The sequence below is a fragment of the Leucopleurus acutus genome (assembly GCF_964270905.1).
Source record: "Leucopleurus acutus genome assembly, chromosome: 8".
Classification (NCBI taxonomy): Eukaryota; Metazoa; Chordata; class Mammalia; order Artiodactyla; family Delphinidae; genus Leucopleurus; species Leucopleurus acutus.
Genome location: NC_139151.1, coordinates 45,834,355 through 45,860,149, shown reverse-complemented (window position 1 = coordinate 45,860,149; position 25,795 = coordinate 45,834,355). Strand labels below are relative to the sequence as shown.

The 25,795-nt window shown below is 41.0% G+C and overlaps 1 pseudogene across 1 annotated transcript; it reads left to right on the top strand.

Moving 5' to 3' along the window:
* The first annotated feature begins 5,901 nt into the window (after positions 1 to 5,901).
* Positions 5,902 to 20,448, top strand: LOC309964865 (tyrosine-protein phosphatase non-receptor type 2-like; annotated as a pseudogene). The gene is made up of 3 exons: positions 5,902 to 5,999; positions 13,736 to 14,236; positions 19,715 to 20,448. The product of its transcript is annotated as a tyrosine-protein phosphatase non-receptor type 2-like (transcript).
* The last annotated feature ends 5,347 nt before the right edge of the window (positions 20,449 to 25,795 follow it).

Below are 25,795 nucleotides of genomic sequence, written 5' to 3'. Positions count from 1 at the left end.
TATAGGGGTTCCAGAACAAAAAGAGAGAAAGAAAGGGACTGAGAAAATATTTGAAGAGATTATAGTTGAAAACTTCCCTAATATGGGAAAGGAAATAGTTAGTCAAGTCCAGGAAGCACAGAGAGTCCCATACAGGATAAATCCAAGGAAAAATAGGCCATTACACATATTAATCAAACTGTCAAAAATTAAATACAAAGAAAACATATTAAAAGCAGCAAGGGAAAAACAACAAATAACACACAAGGGAATCCCCAGGAGTTAACAGCTGATCCTTCAGAAGAAACTCTGCAAGCCAGAAGGGACTGGCAGGACATATTTAAAGTGATGAAGGAGAAAAACCTGCAACCAAGATTACTCTACCCAGCAAGGATCTCATTCAGACTTGATGGAGAAATGAAAACCTTTACAGACAAGCAAAAGCTGAGAGAGTTCAGCACCACCAAACCAGCTTTACAACAACTGCTAAAGGAACTTCTCTAGGCAAGAAACACAAGAGAAGGAAAAGACCTACAATAATGAACCCAAAACAATTAAGAAAATGGGAATGGGAACATACATATTGATAATTACCTTAAATGTAAATGGACTAAATGCTCCCACCAAAAGACACAGATTGGCTGAATGGATACAAAAACAAGACCCATATATTTGCTGTCTACAAGAGACCTGCTTCAGACCTAGAGACACATACAGACTGAAAGTAAGGGGATGGAAAAAGATATTTCATGCAAATGGAAATCAAAAGAAAGCTGGAGTAGCAATTCTCATATCAGACAAAATACACTTTAAAATAAAGACTATTAGAAGAGAAAAAGAAGGACACTACATAATGATCAAGGGATCAATCCAAGAAGAAGATATAACAATTGTAAATATTTATGCACCCAACATAGGAGCACCTCAATACATAAGGCAAATACTAACAGCCATAAAAGGGGAAAGTGACAGTAACACATTCATAGTAGGGGACTTTAACACCCCACATTCACCAATGGACAGATCATCCAAAATGAAAATAAATAAGGAAACACAAGCTTTAAATGATACATTAAACAAGATGGACTTAATTGTTATTTATAGGACATTCCATCCAAAAACAACAGAATACACATTTTTCTCAAGTGCTCATGGAATATTCTCCAGGATATCTTGGGTCACAAATCAAGCCTTGGTAAATTTAAGAAAATTGAAATTGTATAAAGTATCTTTTCCGACCACAATGCTATGAGACTAGATATCAATTACAGGAAAAGATCTGTAAAAAATACACACACATGAGGCTAAACAATACGGTACTTAATAACAAAGTGATCACTGAAGAAATCAAAGAGGAAATTAAAAAATACCTAGAAACAAATGACAGTGGAGCCACGATGACCCAAAATCTATGGGATGCAGCAAAAGCAGTTCTAAGAGGGAAGTTTATAGATATACAATCCTACCTTAAGAAACAGGAAACATCCTGAATAAACAATCTAACCTTGCACCTAAAGCAATTAGAGAAAGAAGAACAAAAAACCCCCAAAGTTAGCAGAAGGATAGAAATCATAAAAATCAGATCAGAAATAAATGAAAAAGAATGAAGGAAACGATAGCAAAGATCAATAAAACTAAAAGCTGGTTTTTTGAGAAGATAAACAAAATTGATAAACCATTAGCCAGACTCATCAAGAAAAAAAGGGAGAAGACTCAAATCAATAGAATTAGAAATGAAAAAGGAGAGGTAACAACTGACACTGCAGAAATACAAAAGATCATGAGAGATTACTACAAGCAACTCTATGCCAATAAAATGGACAACCTGGAAGAAATGGACAAATTCTTAGAAAGGCACAACCTGCCAAGACTGAATCAGGAAGAAATAGAAAATATGAATAGACCAATCACAAGCACTGAAATTGAAACTGTGATTAAAAATCTTCCAACAAACAAAAGCCCAGGACCAGATGGCTTCACAGACGAATTCTATCAAACATTTAGAGAAGAGCTAACACCTATCCTTCTCAAACTCTTCCAAAATATAGCAGAGGGAGGAACACTCCCAAACTCATTCTGTAAGGCCACCATCACCCTGATACCAAAACCAGACAAGGATGTCACAAAGAAAGAAAACTACAGGCCAATATCACTGATGAACATAGATGCAAAAATCCTCAACAAGATAATAGCAAACAGAATCCAACAGCACATTAAATGGATCATACACCATGAGCAAGTGGGGTTTATTCCAGGAATGCAAGGATTCTTCAATATACGCAAATCTATCAATGTGATACACCATATTAACAAATTGAAGGAGAAAAACCATATGATCATCTCAATAGATACAGAGAAAGCTTTTGACAAAATTAAACATCGGTTTATGTTAAAAACCCTGCAGAAAGTAGGCATAGAGGGAAACTTTCCTCAACATAATAAAGGCCATATATGACAAACCCACAGCCAGCATAGTCCTCAGTGGTGAAAAACTGAAAGCATTTCCTCTAAGATCAGGAACAAGACAAGGATGCCCACTCTCACCACTCTTATTCAACATAGTTTTGGAAGTTTTAGCCACAGCAATCAGAGAAGAAAAGGAAATAAAAGGAATCCAAATCGGAAAAGAAGAAGTAAAGCTGTCACTATTTGCAGATGACATGATACTATACATAGAGAATCCTAAAGATGCTACCAGAAAACTACTAGAGCTAATCAATGAATTTGGTAAAGTAGCAGGATACAAAATGAACGCACAGAAATCTCTCACATTCCTATACACTGATGATGAAAAATCTGAAAGTGAAATCAAGAAAACACTCCCATTTACCATTGCAACAAAAAGAATAAAATATCTAGGAATAAACCTACCTAAGGAGACAAAAGACCTGTAGGCGGAAAATTATAAGACACTGATGAAAGAAATTAAACATGCTACAAGTAGGTGGAGAGATATACCATGTTCTTGGATTGGAAGAATCAACATTGTGAAAATGACTCTACTACCCAAAGCAATCTACAGATTCAATGCAATCCCTGTCAAACTACCACTGGCATTTTTCACAGAACTAGAACAAAAAATTTCACAATTTGCATGGAAACACAAAAGACCCCGAATAGCCAAAGCAATCTTGAGAACGAAAAACGGAGCTGGAGGAATCAGGCTCCCTGACTTCAGACTATCCTACAAAGCTACAGTAATCAAGACAGTACGGTACTGGCACAAAAACAGAAAGATAGATCAATGGAACAGGATAGAAAGCCCAGAGATAAACCCACGCACATATGGTCACCTTATCTTTGATAAAGGAGGCAGGAATGTACAGTGGAGAAAGGACAGCCTCTTCAATAAGTGGTGCTGGGAAAACTGGACAGGTACATGTAAAAGTATGAGATTAGATCACTCCCTAACACCATACACAAAAATAAGCTCAAAATGGATTAAAGACCTAAATGTAAGGCCAGAAACTATCAAACTCTTAGAGGAAAACATAGGCAGGATACTCTATGACATAAATCCCAGCAAGATCCTTTTTTGACCCACCTCCTAGAGAAATGGAAATAAAAACAAAAATAAACAAATGGGACCTAATGAATCTTCAAAGCTTTTGCACAGCAAAGGAAACCATAAACAAGACCAAAAGACAACCCTCAGAATGGGAGAAAATATTTGCAAATGAAGCAACTGACAAAGGATTAATCTCCAAAATTTATAAGCAGCTCATCCAGCTTAATAACAAAAAAAACAAACAACCCAATCCAAAAGTGGGCAGAAGACCTAAACAGACATTTCTCTAAAGAAGATATACAGATTGCCAACAAACACATGAAAGAATGCTCAACATCATTAATCATTAGAGAAATGCAAATCAAAACTACAATGAGATATCATCTCACACCAGTCAGAATGGCCATCATCAAAAAATCTAGAAACAGTAAATGCTGGAGAGGGTGTGGAGAAAAGGGAACACTCTTGCACTGTTGGTGGGAATGTAAATTGATACAGCCACTGTGGAGAACAGTATGGAGGTTCCTTAAAAAACTACAAATAGAACTACCATATGACCCAGCAATCCCACTACTGGGCATATACCCTGAGAAAACCATAATTCAAAAAGAGTCATGTACCAAAATGTTCATTGCAGCTCTATTTACAATAGCTCAGAGATGGAAACAACCTAAGTGTCCATCATCGGATGAATGGATGAAGAAGATGTGGCACATATATACAATGGAATATTACTCAGCCATAAAAAGAAACGAAATTGAGCTATTTGTAATGAGGTGGATAGACCTAGAGTCTGTCATACAGAGTGAAGTAAGTCAGAAAGAGAGAGACAAATACCGTACGCTAACACATATATATGGAATTTAAGGAAAAAAAATGTCATGAAGAACCTAGGGGTAAAACAGGAATAAAGACACAGACCTACTAGAGAATGAACTTGAGGATATGGGGAGGGAGAAGGGTAAGCTGTGACAAAGCGAGAGAGAGGCATGGACATATATACACTACCAAACGTAAGGTAGATAGCTAGTGGGAAGCAGCCGCATAGCACAGGGAAATCAGCTTGGTGCTTTGTGACTGCCTGGAGGGGTGGGATAGGGAGGGTGGGAGGGAGGGAGACGCAAGAGGGAAGAGATATGAGAACATATGTATATATATATAACTGATTCATTTTGTTATAAAGCAGAAACTAACACACCATTGTAAAGCAATTATACTCCAATAAAGATGTTAAAAAAAAAAAAACATGGCTAGCCTGGAATTTCCAACAGAAGTGAGAAATGTCTTTTACATATGTCTATATAGATAGATAGATATTTACAGATATATGTTATGTATACCTTAGTATTTTAAAGGCATAACATGCTGATTAAAGACAATTTGAAAAAACTACATAATTAAAACTTTTTAAATTACTTTGAGCTCATTTTAATTTAGCAAAATCCTTACTTACCAAAATAATCATTTGCCAACATTTTTAGTTTGCCTTCTCAGTTATTGTTTTCTGCTTTTTTCTTTTAGATAGTATTACTATATTATTACTTTATATCTTTTTTCTTAGTATTAAGGTATTTTAATATTACTATATTTGTAAAATTTTAATAGCTGAGGAACAGTCAATTGAGTAAATTCATTATTGTTTAATCACTCTCCTAATGTCAGAAGTTTAGATCGTTTCCAATACCAGGCATTGTGTAAGCCTTAGTTTTCCTTTGATTGGTAGGTTGGGTCCTGGTGAGTCTGGGTTTGCATCCTCTCCTTCCTCCCTCTCCCAGCCCTTAATATATGACCAAGAAGCCGGGAAGGAGTTCTTGGCCCAGGGCTCTTAGTACACTGTGTTAGTAGAACTCCCAGTTTGTTGTCCAGAATGAACATCGCTGGCCCCCAGGGACCCTTGCTTTAGTGCAGAGAAAGGAATCCACGCCTGGGTGGCAAAGAGGAAACCTGGCTTCCAGTCCTGGCTGTGAGTTCACTGCTGTGTGACACTGGGCTTGTGTCCTCACCTCTCTGATCCCCCAGTTTCCTCTCATTTGAGAGCATGACCAGTTAGTCTATGGACTTCACTAGCTCTGCTGCTCTTTAGATTTATCCATCTCTGAACTGCCTTGGTATGAAGAATTCTCTGGCAACTCTCCTTCCATTCTTATTGGTCAGGCCTTTTCTTGGGGGTATTTGGTGGCTCAGTTCAGGGGTTGAGATCCCCTCCCCCACCTCCCTGCCTTTGCCCACACGGTTTCTTTCCTCCACCTGTATTGCCTTTCTTCCCAACTCAGAGATGATGCTTGAGCAGTGCCCAGCTCAGGGTGCCCGCTTTGTTTTCGTTTATTCTACTCAGTACAAAACACAGCTCAGATACCCCCTTCCTTGATGAAGTCTCTCTAACTGGGCCGCCGCAGCTCCGTGTCCTGGCCCCCATGGTAGCCCTTATCGTGGCGTTTGATGCTACTGCCCTTGCCCGCACGGACTGTGAGGTCCTCGTGGCACACATCAAGGCTCACTGCTCTGTGGCAAGGTGCCTGGCACCAAGTGGCTGTTCGTGACTGTGTGGAATAAGGGAATAAAAGCGCACCACCCCTGGGGCTTCCCTGGTGGCACAGTGGTTAAGAATCCACCTGCCAATGCAGGGGACACGGGTTCGAGCCCTAGTCTGGGAAGATCCCACATGCCGTGGAGCAACTAAGCCCGCGAGCCACGACTACTGAGCCTGTGTGCTGCAACTACCGAAGCTTGCATGCCTAGAGCCTGTGTTCTGCAACAAGAGAAGCCACCGCAATGAGAAGCCCGCACACCGCAACAAAGAGTAGCCCCCGCTCACCCCAACTAGAGAAACCCTGCGCGCAGCATTGAAGACCCAGTGCAGCCAAAAATAAATACAAATAAATAAGTAAATTTATTAAAAAAATAGCGCACTGCTCCGAGCAAGCTGACTTTACGCTGACGACCTGGAGCTGGCAGAATAAACGCAAACCACCCTCCTCAACTGCAAAGCAGGAAAGCAACTTGGGGAGGTTTCCTCTGTTTCCCTTGTTGGAGCAGAGGATGCACGTTTTTAGGGCTGAGCAGGTCCAAGGTGAAGGGTTTTACCTCACCAGCATATCCGTTTCCAGCATCCCTTTAAATGCGAGTTAGAGTCTCTCCCCAGGGCTATCTGGCAGATTCCACTTCACTCTAATTTTCATGCTCTTTAGGCAGAGAGGTGGGTATGGAATGTGGGCGTTACCTGGCTGCGTCTGAAGTCCTGGGTCTGCGCTCAAAGTTGTCTCATTTCTATTCCCTCCACCTCCCGCCTTCCCAGCTCTGAGAGGGGCCCACTCTTGGTGCCCCTCCCTGTGCGGACACAGAGGCAGAAATAAAACTGAGTAGCCCTCGCTCGTTTAATCTCCACCACCACCTTTCCAGGTAGGTTTTACATCCCCATTTTCACAGCTGAGGAAGCTGAGACCCAGAGAACTTTGTTAACCTGCCCGAGTCACAGAGGCTACGTGGCCGAGGTGCGATTCAAACTTGGGTGTAAATCGAGGGCTTCTCAGGGGCAGCTTCTGTGCTAAAGAATCTTTACAAGGATGAACCCATTTACTTCCTAGGAACCCTCAGGAAACCCCAGGAGACAGCTGGATTGGCCCCATTTTGCAGTAAGATATTGAAACTGTGGCACAGAGGGAAAGCAAAGCAGCTGTGCAAGGTCACAGGGCTACTAACCGGCTTGCCCTCATCGTGTCTGACTCAGGACTAGGTCTCTGTCTGTGCCTCTTCTTCCTCTGCCTGGTGTCTTCACTCAGGCAAAGGCAATAGCTGCGTTCAGGTGGCTGGGCAGTGCAGCTTAATGAATATTTGAATGATGTGGGACAGCATGCAGCTGGTCACCAGGCCCTGCCAGGGGGGCTCTGTGGACTCGGAATCTTGCAAGCTGTAAATCTCTGTGGATAAGCCCTGTGGTTCTGCTCTGAGGGACAGGACACTCCTTCTCCCTGAGTAGCTCTAGGAGCTCTAGTGGAACAGACGTTTCCTCTGTGGCTGTATCTCCAACATCCTGGTGTTTGGGAGGAAGACCATTTAGGTTACTCTCCTGGATCCCAGCAGTGACTCCTAACCAGGCTCCCAGAACCTCTCTCGCCTCCCTCCAGTCCACTCAGTGCGCAATAGCCAGAATAATCATTAAAAAAAAAATACAGGGCTTCCTATTGGTGCAGTGGTTAAGAATCCGCCTGCCAATGCAGGGGACATGGGTTCGAGCCCTGGTCCAGGAAGATCCCACATGCCGCGGAGCAACTAAGCCCGTGCGCCACAACTACTGAGCCTGCGCTCTAGAGCCCGCGAGTCACAACTACTGAGCCCGTGTGCTGCAACTACTGAAGCCCGCCCGCCTAGAGCCTGTGCTCCACAACAAGAGAAGCCACTGCAATGAGAAGCCCTCCTCACCGCAACGAAGAGTAGCCCCCATTCGACGCAACTAGAGAAAGCCCGTGCGCAGCAACGAAGACCCAACGCAGCCAAAAATAAATAAATAAAATAAATAAATTTATAAAAAAAAAAATACAGAGCTGAGGATGCCACTCACTCCCTGGAAATGCTTTCATGGTTTCCCATTGCTCTTAAGAAAATAGCCAAAATCCTTGCCTTGACCATCCCACGGGAGGGCCTGTCTCCCTCACTACAGTTCAGCCACCTTGATGTTTCGGTTTCTTGGTTTGCTCTTTTCCACCTTGGGATGTTTTGCTCTTCGTAGTCTTTTAGTTTAAAATATTCTCTATGCTATGCCAGGACCACCTCTTATCTTTTAAATCTTGTCTTTAGTGTCTGTTCCTCAGAGAACCACCCCTAACACCTGCAGAGCTCTACCATCTCCTCTCGTAGTTCTTCCCTTTTGTGATATTTATCATCACGTATCATCAATTCTTTATTTAATGTAGGCAGCATTTCAGTGTTGATCCCTCACTGGTATATAAGCTCCCTCGTGGGGCAGGGTCTTCCTGTCCCGGACTCCAGTACCTGATGCCGTGCAATATGTACGTAGTAGACCTGTGACAGATATTTCCTGAATAAAGGATGTTAAGGAGTGAGTTGTTCTTACCTTGGAAGCTATTTCCTGCAGACAGCCCGACTTTTGCAGACGCTCTTCTTGGAAACCTCTTTCAAATGAAGTTGTCCTTACACTCCGAACATCAACGGCTACGGGGAACACACAACTGCAACGAATTTCTGCTTGTAATTAAATTACAGCGAATGAAATATGTGACACGTTGATCTTTCTCCCTGCTCACGTATCTGGGTCTGTGTGTTGCATACTAATTTCTGGTCTAAATCAATTAAAGTCCTTTGGAAAAAAAGGACTGTCCTTTAGAACAGAAGTAAGAGAAATGTTTGGAGAATTGCGGAAGACAGCTGGGCTCTTGAAGAGAGATTGGAAGGGGCAGAAGGGAGGGAACTTTCAGGTCCCGTAGCTTTGCTTTCACCAGACGAGTGAGATCTGGGTTTTGAGACCTTAATCAACCTGGATTGTGGAAATGTACCTCACTGTGAATCGTCTCAGTCCTCAGGAGAGGCAAATAACAAGAAAACAACAGGATCTTAGGGATTTAGTCTAAGCAATCAGCATCTCTGAGCTGCCCCGTGGCTAATATGGCTTTAGGGCAGCTTTCTTCTCCAGCTATAGTACCAGGTGGGGAGAATTGATGTTGGTAATGAGGGTCTGGAGGCCTCATAGCATCTCAGACACCTGGGGATGGCTTGACTGCTTTCAGACTGCTCTTACTTACTCAGGCAGGAAAGTAAAATCTACATTAAGATTCATAAAAATTTTACATTTCCTCTTGCGAATTGCTGTCTCAGTCATTCAAGAAATCTGTGTTCAGTTTATATAAAAGGGGACCCAGACACAGTGTCTGTCCTTGAGGTCTGCGTGTGGGGAAGAAAGTAGCCAGTGCTCTAGACAAGGCATAATTATTGGTTTGGAGGTGCTGTAATAAAACATATGCCACCTGCTACTGTATAGGTGCATCTCTTGTGGTAGCGGGGCTTTATTGGGTTGTATCCTGATAAAAGTAGTCAATTTAATCTATAGAAAAAAAATCCTGCATGTCAAGTGAGACCTCTCTGAAAATATTCTCACGGTCGATCACCAGTGGAAGAGGCAGGGTTCTCAGACAGGAAAGTGAACCTTGGAAAGCATTAGGTGGGAAGGATGGAGAACTCCTGGTTTTCTCAGGGCCTCCTTTGGTTCTACTTTTAAGGCCTTAAGATGTCTAGACTCACCTGTGGTAACTTACCCTGTGTCAGGTATTGGGCTAAATTTCTTTATATAGGAATCCCAGCCCTACAATGGAAGGAGTGATTACCTCCAGTTTTACAGAAAGGGAGACTGAGACTCTGAGAGAGTAAGAGTTTTATTACTAGTAAAGGAGATGGTCTTGGGATTCAATACAAGGTCTGTGTGAACATACAGCTTACACTTTTACCCATGGAGCTATGATGTATTCTGGATGGTGAGTTTGAAGCAGTGATGTGTTGATAACTGTTTAACAACTAGCTCTGAAAAATAGATAAATAAACAATGCCCTGCTTTTTGCTGATTTCTGTGGTGTAAATACTCCCACCATGGCTGATTTCAAGCTACCAACACGAAGGCGCTCACTGAACAGGGAGGTGGGAAGAGATACGCACAGCTGAGCCGACTAAGGCACACCTCTGAAGTCACCCACACGATCGAAACAAGCTAGAAGCTTCTACAGGGTGAAGCCTACAAGCTCCGGAGAAGAAAGCCTAGTACTGAGCTGAGTGAAGGCTTGAGAGCTAGTTTATTCACATACATATTGCTCTCTTTCTTCTTTTGTTTTCCAGAAGATTTACTGAAGGCCTGAATGAACGCCTCTCCTTGCTCAGCTGTACCACAAAAAATTTAGGAAAGGGGGGAAGCCCCTCTCACCCACTCCACCAGTCTCCAGTGGTGGCGGCAGAAGATGCTTAGTGAGACATCCCCAAGGGCACAGGGAACCTTGGGTAGTAGGGCTATAGCTCTTCCTCCTCTCAGGAAAATCTTCCATTGCTTATTTCAGGGAGATGGCATTTTTCCCCTAAAGAAGCTTTGAAATGTTCTCTGGGATAACTGAGCTCTAGCTCAGTTTTCCCTCATTGTCTGTGGCCACCTCTTGACCTTCAACCCCAAGGTCATCATCACCCTAGTTTTTCCTTTACTGTCAGCGTTCCCTTCAATGTGTGATTCTTGGACCACCCGTAGCCGAATCAACCTAGAGGGCTTGATGAAAATGCAGATTCCAGGCCCAGGGAGCTGCACGAAACATGCTCCCCAGTGGATCATTATGTTCAATATTCGAGAGTCATTTCTCTAAACTGTATTTTCTCAAATGTCTCCAACAGAACTAGGGGTCATAAGATATTAACAAGCATTATGTAAAAAAAAGCACGAAAGAGGCCTCAATGGCAGGCATCTGCAAAGAGCTAAAAATCGAGTGGTGGCATCTTTCTGTACGGCCCTTGAGCTAAGAATGGCTTTTGAATTTTTAAAGTATGGTACAAAAAAAAATAAACTTGACTGTAGGAACACTTGGCACCTTTAATAACCTAATGTGTACCAGGGCTCTTCAAGAGGGTGAATAGCATCTCTCAATCATGAGAACACGGAATTTCTCCTCTATGATTACTATGGTTTTTTTTTGTTTGTTTGTTTGTTTTTGCGGTACGCGGGCCTCTCACTGTTGTGGCCTCTCTCGCTGCGGAGCACAGGCTCTGGACGCGCAGGCTCAGCGGCCATGGCTCACGGGCCCAGCCAGGCTCCGCGGCATGTGGGATCCTCCCGGACCGGGGCACGAACCTGTGTCCCCTGCATCGGCAGGCGGACTCTCAACCACTGAGCCACCAGGGAAGCCCCTATTACTATGTTTTTATAGAGCATATTATGGAACGAGTGTTCTGTAGAATTCGCTCTGAGAAACACTGTTCTAAACAAATTAATTCCAATCCAAACTTGGCAATCAGTTTCCCTTGAATCTTTCATTGTGATATTTTCTTTTATCTTGGTCAGGGATGCGATTCTTTCTCATGACTCCGTGGATTCAGTTCATTCTTCCAGCCTTTCTGGTCAAGTCTTCTCTTTCCCATCCTCTACCTACCATTGCCTGCATCAGTCACAATCTTTCCTTTTCCAAACTCTTAGAGCATGTAGTGTTCGTCCAGTAAAACCAAGACTTTCTGAAGCTCCAAGCAAACGAAGGGTTCCAGAAAACAATAGTATTTTCTGGCTATCTGAGGGGTTACCATTTTTGGCATGAAAACATTATTTAAGCTAATTCTTTTGGACAGCAAACCATACTGAATAATTCTTTAATTGAACATAATTTAACTTTATTTTCATGACATGGTGCAGAGGGAAGACCATTTGATGGAAAGATGAGAAAAGTTGTGTTTCCAGCTGAGTTCCACCACTAATGAGATGAGAGGCCTGAAGAGTCACTTTTCCTCCCTGGCCTCTGAGAAAATGAGGTTATTGGCTTAGATGTTCTTCAAGGTTCCTCCGAGGTCTAACATTCCATGATGTTCTGGTATTGCAGAGTTCCAGTAACGGGAAAGGGATGAGGCAAGTGCACTCAAGTTTCTATTAGATTTATATCTGATGATTTCTTACTAGCCACACAACTCAGTTACTACTGCTAAATCATGTTTACCATACAGATTTTAAAAAAACATTCTAATTGACACTTAATTCTACTTGGTGAGCAAAATTCAAATTTTTGCACAGCAACAGATTAGAAATCAAAGATTTTCTTAATACTATTAGGTGGATTTTCTTCTTCATGAGTTGAGTCTGACAAGGCTTTGATCATGGGCCTTGACAGAATGTTGGTATTTTTATGCCTTTTAGAAAGCCCCAGCTGTCTGAGCCTCTCTGTCCCTGTGGTCTCACAAATCTGATTTGATCACTCTTATTTCTCAGATAAAGCTATTGGGTGTGGGAGAGTTGCTTTTTCCTTTACAGGAAGGTCACCAACTTCAATTTTGTGGATTTATTAGTTGATGCCACTGGCATGCAAATTTGGCTAGGCTATCACTCTGCTTCCAAATCCTTCCATCATCTCTGACTTTCCAGCGAATTCCCATCAGAGACTGTCCCAACAGTTCTGTTTTCTCCTCAAGCTTCACCTTGTCCCATCCTTCTCAGCCGAGCAAGAGGCTGTACTTTTCTTCTCCATCTCAAAGCTCTTAAAGCACACAGTGATTTTCCTTTCCTCATTCATTCATTCATTCATTCAAAATCTCTTGAATGTTCAATCGATATGAATTGGGCATAGGCGTTCCCCCTCGAGGTACTTCCACTCTGGTGGGGGGTTAGAAGGAATAAAAACACCAATAAATGTGTCTCTTACAAGTCTTTGAACACCAAAGGGGAAGCATTTACTTTGCTTGTATGGAAGAATCAGGAAAGTTCCCCAGAGAAAGTGATCTGTGAGTCATGTCTGAGAGGGCGAGTCAGAGTTCAATAGGAGACAATTGGGTGACCAGCACTCCAGGTGGAGGGAACAATGTGTACAAGACCATGAAGGCATGAGATAGTGTGACATGATCATAGACAGAGTGAGAGAGGGCCTAGAAAACAGGACATGTTGGAGCCGTGTTGGGAGAGGAGCTGGAAAAGCTGGTAGGAGCTCCATCATCTGGGGGGGAGAAGTGTCTTCCCTCATCTGTGCTCCTGGCACCACTCCCTTCTCCAGCATCTTGCTTCTGAGTTCTCCCTTTCTTTGGTATCTTATCTTTCAGCTCACAGAGAGGTGCAATTCTTATCTTTCTTACAAACACACACAAACACACACACACACCAACTTCACCCCACTCTGCTTTAAGCTTCCATCTCATAGTCCTTATACCTAGTTTCAAGTTCTTGAGAGAGCAGGTTGTCTCACTTTCTCTACTTCTTCACCTCTCATTCTCTCTACCTCATCGCAGTCTGGCTTGAGACAAAATAAGAAGTGTGCTTGGGCACATCATCCAATCCTAAAGCTGTAAATCTAAAGCTTATGAGTCAAAGTTTTTTCTTCACCCCACTGTGAATTTTAAGGAATGCCATTTTATTTTCTTCCTTATTTATTTGCAGCTCATGTAGGCTCAGTTCCTCTCTGAACATGTTTTAATTTACTTAAGACAAGTCTATCCTCTTTCCCCTGCACAATTATGTAAAGCCAATGGCTCCTTTAATTCCAAGGCCATGGTGTTCCCCTGTTGATGCAAAGGCTGAAATAGGGATCCAGCTTCTGGGGAGGGTGGCTGGGCCGTGGCGGGGTGGCCAGAGCATGGCATCCTGAGCATCCCCTCAGAGCTTCTTGGAAGGAGCTCGGAAATTCACAGTGAGTCACATGACTAGCCTCAGAGTGGCCAAGTTTCCAGAAAACAGAAATCAACACATATACAGAGACGTAAGCCCATATGATGACAGTCATGTTAAACTGCAAAATGCTGAAAATGATTTATTAATGCCAGCTTAGTTGACATAGAAGAGGAGCAGAGGAGTTACATCTTAAGAGAGTGTCCACTTCCTAATTCAGGTTGTCATTTCTGGCTCATGGTTTGGCAGCAAAAGACCAAAGCAGTTGTCACACTAAACCGAATTGTGGAGAAATAATAGGTTAAGTGTGCACAGTACTGGCCAACAAAACGCGAAGGAGAGATGCTACTTAAGGAAACGGGATTCAGTGTGAAGTTCCTGTCAGAAGACGTGAAGTCCTATTACACAGTCCATCTGTTGTAGTTAGGAACTACCAATAGTGATGAAGCCAGAACAGTATCTCAGAAGCAAGAAGAACTGCAATCCTGCAGGCTGTGGAACAAAAACCATATTCACAAAAAGACAGACAAAATGAAAAGGCAGACGGCTATGTAGCAGATGAAGGAACAAGTTAAAACCCCAGAAAAACAGCTAAATGAAGTGGAGATAGGCAACCTTCCAGAAAAAGAATTCAGAATAATGATAGTGAAGATGATCCAGGACCTAGGAAAAAGAATGGAGGAAAAGATCGAGAAGATGCAAGAAATGATTAACAAAGACCTAGAAGAATTAGAGAACAAACAAACAGAGATGAACAATACAATAACTGAAATGAAAACTACACTAGAAGGAATCAATAGCAGAATAACTGAGGCAGAAGAACGGATAAGTGACCTGGAAGACAGATGGTGGAATTCACTGCTGTGGAACAGAGTAAAGAGAAAAGAATGAAAATAAATGAAGACAGCCTAAGAGACCTCTGGGACAACATTAAATGCAACAACATTCGCATCATAGGGGTCTCAGAAGGAGAAGAGAGAGAAAAAGGACCTGAGGAGATATTTGAAGAGATTATAGTTGAAAATTTCCCTAACATGGGAAAGGGAAAGAGATTATAGTTGAAAATTTCCCTAACATGGGAAAGCCACCCAAGTCCAGGAAGTGCAGAGAGCCCCATAGAAGATAAACCCAAGGAGAAAAACAACGAGACACATAGTAATCAAATTGGCAAAAATTAAAGACAAAGAAAAATTATTGAAAGAAGCAAGGGAAAAATTACAAATAACATACAAGGGAACTCCCTAAGGTTAACAGCTGATTTCTCAGCAGAAACACTACAAGCCAGAAAGGAGTGACATGATATACTTAAAGTGATGAAAGGGAAGGACCTACAGCCAAGATTACTCTACCCGGCAAGGATCTCATTCAGATTCAATGGAGAAATCAAAAGCTTTACAGACAAGGAAAAACTAAGAGAATTCAGCAAAACCAAACCAGCTCTACAACAAATGCTAAAGGAACTTCTCTAAGTGGGAAACACAAGAGAAGAAAAGGACCCACAGAAACAAACCCAAAACAATTAAGAAAATGGTCATAGGAACATACATATCGATAATTACCTTAAATGTAAATGGATTAAATGCTCCAAACAAAAGACACAGGCTTGCTGAATGGATACAAAAACAAGACCCATATATATGCTGTCTACAAGAGACCCACTTCAGACCTAGGGACACATTCAAACTGAAAGTGAGGGGATGGAAAAAGATATTCCATGCAAATGGAAATCAAAAGAAAGCTGGAGTAGCAATACTCATATCAGATAAAATAGACTTTTCTTTTTTTTTTTTAACATCTTTATTGGAGTATAATTGCTTTACAATGGTGTGTTAGTTTCTGCTTTATAACAAACTGAATCAGTTATACATATATATATATATGTTCCCATATCTCTTCCCTCTTGCATCTCCCTCCCTCCCACCCTCCCTATCCCACCCCTCCAGGCGGTCACAAAGCACCAAGCTGATCTCCCTGTGCTATGCAGCTGCTTCCAACTAGCTATCTACCTTACGTTTGGTAGTGTATATATGTCCATGCCTCTCTCTCGCTTTGTCACAGCTTACACTTCCCCCTCCCCAAAATAGACTTTAAAATAAAGAATATTACAAGAGACAAGGAAGGACACTACATAATGATCAAGGGATCAATCCAAGAGGAAGATATAACAATTATAAATATATATGAACCCAACATAGCAGCACCTCAATACATAAGGCAACTGTTAACAGCTCTAAAAGAGGAAATCGACAGTAACACAAAAATAGTGGGGGACTTTAACACCTCACTTACACCAATGGACAGATCATCCAAAATGAAAATAAATAAGGAAACAGAAGCTTTAAATGACACAATAGACCAGAAAGGTTTAATTAATATTTATAAGACATTCCATCCCAAAACAGCAGATTACACTTTCTTCTCAAGTGCGCACGGAACATTCTCCAGGATAGATCACATCTTGGGTCACAAATCAAGCCTCAGTAAATTTAAGAAAATTGAAATCATATCAAGCATCTTTTCTGACCACAACTCTATAAGATTAGAATTGAATTACAGGGGAAAAACTGTGAAAAACACAAACACATGGAGGCTAAAAAATACATTACTAAATAACCAAGAGATCACTGAAGAAATCAAAGAGGAAATAAAAAAATACCTAGAGACAACTGACAATGAAAACACGACGATCCAAAACCTATGGGATGCAGCAAAAGCAGTTCTAAGAGGGAAGTTTATAGCTATACAAGCCTACCTCAGGAAACAAGAAAAATCTCAAACAATCTAACCTTACACCTAAAGGTACTAGAGAAAGAAGAACAAACAAATCCCAAAATTAGCATAAGGAAAGAAATCATAAAGATCAGAGCAGAAATAAATGAAATAGAAACAAAGAAAACAATAGCAAAGATCAATAAAACTAAAAGCTGGTTCTTTGAGAAGATAAACAAAATTGATAAACCGTTAGCCAGACTCATCAAGAAAAAGAGGGAGATGACTCAAATCAATAAAATTAGAAATGAAAAAGGAGAAGTTACAACAGACACCACAGAAATACAAAGCATCCTAAGAGACTACTACAAGCAACTCTATGCCAATAAAATGGACAACCTGGAAGAAATGGACAAATTCTTAGAAAGGTAAAACCTTCCAAGACTGAACCAGGAAGAAATAGAAAATATGAATAGACTGATCACAAGTAATGAAATGGAAACTGTGATTAAAAATCTTCCAACAAACAAAAGTCCAGGACCAGATGGCTTCACAGGTGAATTCTATCAAACATTTAGAGAAGAGCTAACACCATCCTTCTCAAACTCTTCCAAAAAATTGCAAAGGAAGAAACACTCCCAAACTCATTCTATGAGGCCACCATCACCCTGATACCAAAACCAGACAAAGATACTACAAGCAAAGAAAGTTACAGACCAATATCACTGATGAATATAGATGCAAAAATCCTCAACAAAATACTAGCAAACAGAATTCAACAACATATTAAAAGGATCATACACCACGATCAAGTGGGATTTATACCAGGGATGCAAGGATTCTTCAATATATGCACATCAATCAATGTGATACACCATATTAACAAACTGAAGAATAAAAACCATACGATCATCTCAATAGATGCAGAAAAACTTATGACAAAATTCAAAACCGATTTATGATAAAAACTCTCCAGAAAGTGGGTATAGAGGGAACCTATGTCAACATAATAAAGGCCATATACGACAACCCACAGCAAACATCATTCTCAATGGTGAAAGACTGAAAACATTTCCTCTGAGATCAGGAGCAAGACACGGATGTCCACTCTCACCACTATTATTCAACATAGTTTTGGAAGTCTTAGCCACAATAATCAGAGAAGAAAAAGAAATAAAAGGAATACAAATTGGAAAAGAAGAAGTAAAACTGTCACTGTTTGCAGATGACATGAGACTATACATAGAGAATCCTAAAGATGCCACCAGAAAACTACTAGAGCTAATCAATGAATTTCGTAAAAGTGCAGGATACAAAATTAGTGCACAGAAATCTCTTGAATTCCTATACACTAATGATGAAAACTCTGAAAGAGAAATTAAGGAAACACTGTCATTTAGCATTGCAACAAAAAGAATAAAATACCTAGGAATAAACCTACCTAGGGAGACAAAAGACCTTTATGCAGAAAACTATAAGACACTGATGAAAGAAATTAAAGATGATACCAACAGATGGAGAGATATACCATGTTCTTGGATTTAAAGAATCAATATTGTGAAAATGACTATACTACCCAATGCAATCTACAGATTCAATGTAATCCTTATCAAATTACCAATGGCATTTTTTAAGGAACTAGAGCAAAACATCTTAAAATTTGTATGGAGACACAAAAGACCCCAAATAGCGAAAGCAGTCTTGAGGGAAAAAAACGGAGCTGGAGGAATCAGACTCTGTGACTTCAGAGTATACTGCAAAGCTACAGTAATCAGGACAATATGGTACTTGCACAAAAACAGAAATATAGATCAATGGAACAACATAGAAAGCCCAGAGATAAACCCATGCATCTATGGTCAACTAATCTATGACAAAGGAGGCAAGGATATACAATGGAGAAAAGACAATCTCTTCAATAAGTGGTGCTGGGAAAACTGGACAGCTACATGTAGAAGAATGAAATTAGAACACTCCCTAACACCATACACAAAAATAAGCTCAAAATGGATTAGAGACCTAAATGTAAGACCGGACACTGTAAAACTCTTAGAGGAAAACATAGGAAGAACACCCTTTGACATAAACCACAGCAAGATCTTTTTTGATCCACCTTCTAGAGTAATGGAAATAAAAACAAAAATAAACAAATGGGACCTAGTGAAACTTCAAAGTTTTTGCGCAGCAAAGGAAACCATAAACAAGACAAAAAGACAACCCTCAGAATGGGAGTAAATATTTGCAAACAAATCAATGGACAAAGGATTAACCTCCAAAATATATAAACAGCTCATTCATTTCAATATTAAAAAAACAAACAACGCAATCCAAAAATGGGCAGAAGACCTGAATAGACATATCTCCAAAGAAAACATACAGATGGCCAAGAAGCACATGAAAAGCTGCTCAGCATCATTAATTATTAGAGAAATGCAAATCAAAACTACAATGAGATATCACCTCACCCCAGTTCGAATGGGCATCATCAGAAAATCTACAAGCAACAAATGCTGAAGAGGGCGTGGAGAAAAGGGAACCCTCTTACACTGTTCGTGGAAATGTAAATTGATATAGCCACTATGGAGAACAGTATGGAGGTTCCTTAAAAAACTAAAATTTAAAAACTAAACTTAAAAACTAAGAATTAACATATGACACAGTAATCCCTCTACTGGGCATATACCCAGAGAAAACCATAATTCAAAAAGACACATGCACCCCAATGTTCATTGCAGCACTATTTACAATAGCCATGTCATGGAAGCAACCTAAATGTCCATCGATAGACGAATGGATAAAGAAGATGTGGTACATATATACAATGGAATATTACTCAGCCATAAAAAGGAATGAAATTGGGTCATTTGTTGAGACATGGATGGATCTAGAGACAGTCATACAGAGTGAGGTAAGTCAGAAAGAGAAAAACAAATATCGTATATTAGCGCATATATGTGGACCCTAGAAAAATGGTACAGATGAACCGGTTTGCAGGACAGAAATTGAGACACAGATGTAGAGAACAAACATATGGACACCAAGGGGGAAAAGTGGCGGCGCAGTGGTGGTGGTGGTGTGATGAATTGGGCAATTGGGATTGACATGTATACACTGATGTGTATAAAATTGATGACTAATAAGAACTTGCTGTATAAAAAAAAGATTAAAAAAATAATAATAAATTACAGAACAGTATCTCACTTTCATTATACTACCTGGCCAGATTTCGGAGTGCCTGAATCACCAGTTTCTTTTCTCAATTTCTTATTTAAAGTGCGAGAATCTGGCTCCTTGAATCCTGAACACGGGCCTGCGGTGATCTGCCGTAGTGCCAGCATCGGGCGGTCAGGCACCTTTTCTCTGGTGGACACTTGTCTTGTTCTGATGGAAAAAGGAGACAATATTAACATTAAACAACTGTTACTGAGTATGAGAAAATGCTGACTGGGGCTGACTCAGACACCAGATCAACTCAGATTTTCATACATGACTCTAATGAAGGAGCAAAGTTTCTAAAGGGAGATTCAAGTGTACAGAAATGGTGGAAAGGACTTTCTAACGAAGACGTTATGTCCTGTTTTTGATCAGTCACCATCCAAAATAATGAGTGAAAAATACAATGGCAACAGGATAGGCCTAGAAGAAAAACTGACAGGTGACAGATATACAGGACTGTCCTAAAAATGCAAGATACTCCGGAGGAAAACAGTGAGAGAGCCCTGCGCAAGCGCCTTCTGGGGGACAGGAAAGAGCACAGCTCAGAAGGTGTAGCAGATGAAGCAGAGGCTGAACGAGACCGAATGAAAAAAGGAAAAGACGGTTTTATTGGCAACCTATTCTCACTAAGATGGGGTTTGTGTCAGTCATTTTGGTTGGTGCTTTTGTTGGCTGGACACTGTTTTCTCAGCAAAACACCCTGTAAATAACTAATTTTGCCCTGCAAGTTTTGGCACTGGTAGCTGACAGTGTTGGGTGAATCACGGGCTTTTTAGCAAATTCCTCAGACCCCAGAAGGTGTGGTTGACTACACACCCACAGAGAAGTGGGGTGTCCAGTACCCCCAGCACCCCAGGGCGCTGCTCACACTGTACCCACTCCCTAAAATCAAGATTTGAAAACTTCTTAAGATCTGGTACATTTTCAGCTGTATTCATACATGTTAAGTGTAAAATTTCACCTGACCAGACTGAGAAGTCCTTTATCACAAGGATTTGTTTTGGGAGGCTATCTGGATTTTAACCTGCACTTGATATAAGCAATAAATATTGTGGTTTTATCGACATTATTACTGAAAAGAAAATGACCTTTAAGTAATGCGTGTAATGTATAATGTACTGTTGATGTGGGCATCAACATTGTATCTTCTTAACCATTTCAGGGCAAATATATTTTATTAGTACCTATTTAATCTTACTTTTGTAGTTAAATGTACTTTTTAAAAGCTCAATTTGAAAAAAAATCTGTTACCATAAAAAAATAATAAACTGTATGTTGATTCAAAAAAAAAAAAAGGTAATCCATCTTCCTTTATCCTCACTCAGAGAAGAAGTGTGTGGTGATGGGCACACAGCAGAAAACAGAATCTGGGCAGCCACGTTTAGCCTGTTTTTGAGTGGAAGAGGAAAATTGCTCTGTAGGGAGATGTGCAGAGGGAAGAGGGAATGGCCCCAAAGAGAGGGGTCTCAATGATGGGTGGGTCTGTGGCCTGGTTTGGAGGCTGTGGGTCCAGTTCCTGGAACCAAGTCTTCCCGGGACCTGTCAGCACTTCCTGCCTGTGAATTCATGTTGATATATCTCTTCCTCCAAAAAACTCACCTTTTGCTTAGCGTTGTTCAGGGAAGTTCTGTTTCTTAAAACCAAAACCTTTTAAAGGGACTGATGGAATCCAATTCACATTCAGGTCTCTCTGATCTTCAGATTTGTGGTTTCTTCATGTCCAGTGGTTTGCCCAAGAGGGCACAGATTCAAGTGCTGCATTGAATTAAAGCAGAGTCTGACATACTTTCCATTTTGTCCCTCTAGGATCCTGGCCTAGAACTGAATATCATAACTTGGGACAGGCTTTTAATGTGCCTGGGGCTCTTTTTCATCGTAAATGGTTGACTGTTACTGCCCTACAGAACTGTTAATGATGCCAGGGGTTTTGGATATTTCCGTGGAAGTTACAATTTCATAGATCACGGATATTCATTCTTTCAAGATTAATCTAATGTTTTTATTTGACAGAACTGTGTTTTGCATTGGGGATGCAGAGAAAAATGAAATACAATCCCTAACCCAAAGGACTCTCGGACTTTTAGAGGATAGATAAAAGTTAAAAGAAATGCTCTTCTTACTGGTGATGAAACTGAACTGAGGCCTAGAATAGAAGATGTGATTTAATCAAAGACTTAATGATAATCTCTTTGTTCTTTCCATGCTGAATATATATCCTGTTTGGATGCTAAATTATTCTAAATCTTTTGGCCCAATTGGAATGGTAGTGGTGGAAAACTGGAGGCTTGCATTATTGACTTCAAAGAGAATGTGGATCCAGCATTCTTGCAAATTATGTAAGTATTAAGATTGCCAGGCATTAAGCCTACTTTTGGAAATAAACAATTGAGTTTTATTTGTTTAGTTTATTTATTTATTTGACACAGGGTCATTCTACTTAGTGAAAATGAAATAAATAGATGCAAAATACTTTCAAAATTGCCTAATCAGTTGATTTCTGGTAACAGTGAAATACAATAACTAGGTCAACAAAAACATGGTATCAATCTTTGGGAGGCCACCTGAGGCTATTGTACTTGTTATCCTGAACTCATTGATTTTTGTAAAGTCTAGGCAAATATATTGCAAAATGGAAGCAAACTGTCAGCTGAAAGGGGGTGAGACACCAGAGGGATGACTTAAAAGTCCTGATACTAGCTAGGCTGGATAGTAGATGGCCAGGGGTAAAAGACAGACAGGAAGAAGGCATTTTGAAAGTATATGAGCTTTGTTGTTGGATGACATGATGAAACTGGTGGCAGGGCTACCTATGCCTTAGGTATTGGAAGGGCTGTCTTGAGGAGCTCAACCTAGGTAGAGAAATGAACTTGGCCTTGAGAGGAGGCAAGGTCAAGCTGGCAAGAGTAGCTGATTGTGTCAAACTGAAGGAGGCAATGAGCAGGTGTGCATTGTGTAGGAAAATGAGCAATAAAGTTAGTGATGTCAAGAGCTACTCATGGAATTATTCAGGGCTGAGTCTGGAGATAGAGTATGCATCAGGTAGGTTGGCCTTAAAAAGTCTCCCTGGGCGACTTCCCTGGTGGTCCAGTGGATAAGACTCTGCACTCCCAATGCAGGGGGCCTGGGTTCCATCTCTGGTCGGGGAACTAGATCCTGCATGTATGCCGCAACCAAGAGTCTACATGCTGCAACGAGGATCCCTCGTGCCACAACTAAGACCCGGTGCAGCCAAAATAACTAACTAAATAAAAGTAAAAAAAAAAAAAAAAAAGAAGTCTCCCTGGGCTGACACCAGGCAAGAAGCCAAAGATGCAGTACTTGAGAAGGTTTTTTTTTTTTTTTTTTTTGCAGTATATGGCCTCTCACTGTTGTGGCTTCTCCCGTTGCGGAGCACAGGCTCCGGACGCGCAGGCTCAGCGGCCACGGCTCACGGGCCCAGCCTCTCCGCGGCATGTGGGATCTTCCCGGACCGGGGCACGAACACGTGTCCCCTGCATCGGCAGGCGGACTCTCAACCACTGCGCCACCAGGGAATCCCCCAGTTTTACTTTTATTTTATTGATGTTGATCTGGATTAATTCTTCCTGTGTATATTTTATAATAAACTTTGAAGTAGCTGTTAGTTTTTGTTATTGTCATTTGTTTTGCTCTTGAAAAAATTTATTCATTATTGTTGCTTCCACTTTTTTCCCTCTTTGGCCCTTATAGTTATTAAATTCAATTTTCCCAGATAAAATTTTTTAGATGTGAAATTAGCAAGAAGATTGGATCCTTTTGCTAGTTTTACTGAGTGCAGTTTTACCTTTTGACAGTTTTATTTTTTGTTGTTGTTGATTATTTCTTCAGAACGGATTTTTTCCCCCCTCAGGTCATTTGTTTTCTTCTTGCATTTTATAGCATGCCCAATAGTACATGATTCTTCAGTTAGTTTTTGCCTATAACAGATTGTAGCCTGTAGAGTTTTCATGGTTGTCAGTTTCTTTGCTGTTTTGTGGTAATTCTATCAGTAATACTTATCATGAATTGGAAAAAACAGGTACCGAAAATTTGTATTGTTTTCTTGACGTAAAGCGAGGAATATGCAAAAGGCAAAGGCATAAGATTTGAGTGTGCAGTGGGTTAAATTATTGTGTTATTGTACATAGCCAGGAGTTTGGATTCTATAGGCAGTGCTCTTTCTTTTCAACCTCAGATACCTCCAGGATACCTGGTAGTTTTTTCTTTCCTCCAGGAGGGTTTGGGGCTATCAGGCCAAGGATCAGGACTTTTGCCCAACAAGGCTGCTGATGGTGAGAAGCAGAGTTCACTCTGAATTTGTGCGTAAAGGTTGGAAAACACCATGTAAATGAAACAGCCCCCCAGGCCCTACTTATCTTTGTCAGGGGGACAAGCCGTTCCTTTCCTGGCCTTGGCTTCCAAGGTCCCCAGGCTGCCTTGGGGCTGGGCCTTTCATGCTCCTCTGGATCCAGCCAAGTTCCTCCAGGCTTGCAAAGGCTCCAGGCCTCTCTCCAGTTCCCCTACAGAACAAAGCCTCCCTGTAGGCCTGCTTGTCTGAATTCCAGGGGCCACATGTCAATGAAAGCACTTGGAAGTCACAGTCAGTTGTCTCCCTACCACCTCTAACTCTTGCGTTAGGTTCAATCCAGGCCATGGTTGTTATGACCACAAGGTCCATTGGGATTTTCATTATTCATAAGACCACAGAAACGTGGCTAAGAACTAGACAAAACAAAATAAAAACAACCATGAACTTTCAGTCAATTTTTATTATGAACTGAGCATAAAATTCCATGATTCTTGCCTTGGCATTCTCTAGAGATAAGGGATTCCATGACCTTGTCTGCAGTTGACCCTCCCTGTGTATATGTTTACTGGATCCTACTCAGCTAAAGCCCACGTAGAACACTCTCACTGATGCCCCACGTGATCAGCCTGAGGACGATGGATAGCCAATATTTATTGTAAAGCAAAGCATTTTTTTCCCTTCCCATTATTTACGGAAGCATGATATTTAATATGTTGATTACAAAAAAAATCAACAGAAATCTATTGGCTGTGACTGTTTCACAATCTGTTTTCTGAAACTTTTGATATTTCTTTCCAACCTGCTTTCAACCTATTTCTCATGTTAGCACAAGCTCTCTTGCTCTGTGTGTGGATTTAATCCTTAGTACTCCCTTTCAAATACTGATGCTTGTCTTAACCTTAGCTACAACTCAGATTATCCCACTGGGTTCTGGGCATGGGATGGTTCCTGGTTAAGACCTCTCATAGTCTGTTTGGCTCCTGGAACCCTTTGAATGCCATGGCTGCTGTCAGGTTTGCCCCAGACTTTAAATGAGAACCAGAGAGAATGGGAAGGATGTTTACTACTTACCCATCTCTCTGCTTTACACTAATGATTCTCTGGTTTGGCCTTCAGGCATAAGTAGGTGATTATTTTTCTGAATTCCACAACCCCCTGGAGAACTGGAGATGGGCTTTGGGACAGATCTGGCTTTGCAGCTTGTGTCTGGTTTTTTACTAGATCTGTGATATTGGGCATGTTACTCTGAGTTTCTATTCTCTCATCCTTAAAAAAATTGTTCATGTAGATTAAGACAAATGCAGGTGTGAGTGCCTGGCAAACAGTAGGGGCTCAGGAAGAATTAGTTAGCCTGAAGTCCCTGAATGCATTTGATGTGACCTGTCTTTGCTTCCCATGGGCATACTTGATTCTGGGCTTGCTTTGAGCCTAGAATAGTGATGCTGGTGCTGACTGTAAATTGAATTCTTCTGTCCAGACTCCGGTCCTGAAGGGAGATGCGATGTGCACTATAGGCCACACTGAACCTCTCTTTAGAAACTTGAGTGAGTCGTCTGGGTTTCTTAAATGTTCTACCTTACTTTCTTTCTGCCTCTGCAAAGGAAATGTGTGGGGATTTATATAATGCATTCAGGCTCTTTGAGGGCAGAGACAACATCGTGAAGGAAAAGAGCTGGCTTTATGTCTGGCTCTGTCACTTTCTAACAGCGTGACCCTGGGTAAGGGTAAGACTTTGCCTGAGTTTGTT